Source organism: Temnothorax curvispinosus, unplaced genomic scaffold, assembly GCF_003070985.1.
Source record: "Temnothorax curvispinosus isolate PA1 unplaced genomic scaffold, ASM307098v1 QBEX01011021.1, whole genome shotgun sequence".
Taxonomy (NCBI): Eukaryota; Metazoa; Arthropoda; class Insecta; order Hymenoptera; family Formicidae; genus Temnothorax; species Temnothorax curvispinosus.
The window spans coordinates 494-3,145 of record NW_020220801.1 but is presented as its reverse complement, the minus strand read 5'-3'; the positions used below and the strand labels follow the sequence as shown (position 1 = coordinate 3,145).

Sequence of the window (2,652 nt, the reverse complement as noted above, 5' to 3'; positions counted from 1 at the left end):
AACGTTTACTTGTCGTCACGCAACCTGGTGAATCAAGCAACAGCCTGTGCGACTCTCATGCAGATGATCAACGTGATCTTCGCGCGAATGGAGACTCAGAGGCGGAGGAAGATAACGTGAGGCTTGATGGGGAACATCAGCAGGAGGGTTCTGTCATAGCAAACGGCAAAACTGAAGCTGAGCTAAGTCTTAGAGCCTCCGCATAAGACTTTCGTATGGTAACGTAGTGTAACGAAACGTGGGTCAACACACAAGAAACGTATCGGTTACGGCGTTATACGTCAATACGTTTCTTGTGCATTGATCTACGTTACGTTACCATACGAAAGTTTTGTGCGGAGGCTCTAACCGATACGTTTCTTGTGCGTTGATCCACATTAAGTTACGCTACGCTATCATACGAGAGTCTTGTGCGGGGGCTCTTAGTTAGCTAAGTCTAACTAGCTCATCTTCATGAAACTTTACGTTGCGTGCGTCTATTTAATGACGATGGATGTAGAAAGCTCTTCAAATCACTTCGAGAGGATTATCAAAAGCGATCTCCATATATCGCATATTTAATCAGATGTCGTCAGGGATTGCTGTTGACATTAGCTCACTTAGATAGGTAATGTTTATATATAAATATCATTTTTGTATGTAATGTATAAGTAAATGTAAGATGTTTAAATGTAAGATGTTAACCGTTTAATAATAATATTTTTCAGATTATGCGTGCGAGTTAAGTGCGATCGGGATGCTATCAATAATCATCTTGTATCCGTTTGTGTGAGGGTATTTTTGGAAAAAAAAAAGAAAGCTTTCCTCCTGCGAAGAGTTTAAAAAGCTTACGCTAGCTGACGAGAAACAGGATCTCGTGGATAATTTTATAGAGAAGGTCCACGTGGAAATGGACAACGATCCGATTTGGCAATGTACATGAATATAATTATTTATCTCGCAATTGATCTTAGCGGAGTGCTCAGAGACGTCTGAACTTACTTCTTACTTTCAGCGGCAAGCGCCAACCAGTTAGATTTGGCGAGAGTTGTAGTGGAAAGAACCGTCATGGCACGGGTATACCACAATACGCTCTATCTAAATGAAGATGGAGATGTATATAGGGACCAGCTTTTTCACGGTCATATCAATAAGTTGGCAAAAGTCGTAACTTCAAATCACAGGGACCTACGCATTTCAAAAGTTTATCATTACGAATGCCCCTAGTCATGGGCGCAGGCTGAATTGGCTGTGATATCGGTGTATAAGACTCCTAGGGATAAGTTGCAGTGTGTATTTTGTTGCGCGACTACCATCATGAATCTCTTTTCCATGGCGTCGGAAAGAGGCATACCTGCTGCCGACGATCTGACTCCCGTGTCTACAGGTATGTCATAATCAAGGTATGCGATTGAAAAGAGAATTGTGATTTTAGCAAGAAGAGTGATTGTTAACGTGTGCTTAATTTCAGACTAATCTGCCGTCGTTGTATCGACTGTTCAATATGTAGACAGCTTTTACGGGAATCGATTGGAGGGAGAAGAACAATATTGGTGGACGCAGTTCTGCGCCGCGATCGAGTTAAGACAATGGATTAACAGTTTCTCAAGAGTATCACGATAAATAAGATTAGATTCGATGCTGGTGATAATGTAGAAATGTATCATAATCATAATTTGACGATTTCATAAAGAAGAAGACCAATATCTTGTGTAAAGCTAGCTGAACAGTTTTATGCTTCCAGTATCAATTAAAATTCTTAAATAGCCTCTTAAATAGTCTAACTGTTAGTTCTTTCGCACGTTATTATGTAACATTAGCAAAGACTGAATTAGATTATACGTAAAGTGTGGCTTTATCTTTATTTGTAACTCTATTGTACAATATGTCACAGGACATCGAAAAAAAAAGAAACGTTTAGATATTCTATAATTTATGTACAATACAGAACTTATAGAGAATTGATAACCATTTAGCAGGATAAACTGTGTTGGCGTACTCTTTCTACATGCGCACCTTCCTCAAGAGCCGAGACTCGAACCAGATCCGTGAAAAATATCGCCAATTTCGTAGAGCTTTTGTACAGTTTTACTCTAGGAATATCGCGAGAGAAAGAAAGACTTCGGAGATTTTTATCTGAATCGATCAACATAAAGAGAGAGCATAGTAAAGAAGCTATTAGCTTTCGAGAATTTGAACGCATAATACTTTGTTATAATACTATGAGCGAATTAGTTTACGTCACTCTGTCAAGTTTTAATATTAAATTACTAATAATATATCGATATCGGTAGTTTAATAATAATACATTTAAAAGCGCTCAATTTAAAAGTAGGGCAATCCTAATAAACGACTGTAAAAAAAATTCAAGGTGAAACGCAATGGACAATCCGGTTGCTCTGACATGCTAACTTAAATGGCAAAAAGTACTTCTCAGCGGTAATGACATTTGAGTCTCTTTTAATTGGGTTGTGGCAGGGCGTTTGAGATAACCTACTCTTCACCCTGCACAGCTGGTACAATCTTTACAAACTTAATTAGCAACTATCGCTTATAGCTACAGGCTTATTAGCCTGTATATTTATTTATTTCAGTATAAAATAATTTTTAAAACGTTCATATTAATTCTGATTGCAGACGGACCTTCGGGAACTCTAGCGCCTTCTTCTTTTA

At 38.3% G+C, this 2,652-nt stretch overlaps 1 long non-coding RNA gene across 1 annotated transcript; it reads left to right on the top strand.

Moving 5' to 3' along the window:
* The first annotated feature begins 227 nt into the window (after positions 1 to 227).
* LOC112461075 lies at positions 228 to 1,964 on the top strand. The gene is made up of 4 exons (XR_003041514.1): positions 228 to 607; positions 708 to 914; positions 995 to 1,366; positions 1,451 to 1,964. It is a non-coding gene; the product is annotated as an uncharacterized LOC112461075 (long non-coding RNA).
* Positions 1,965 to 2,652: the final 688 nt, after the last annotated feature.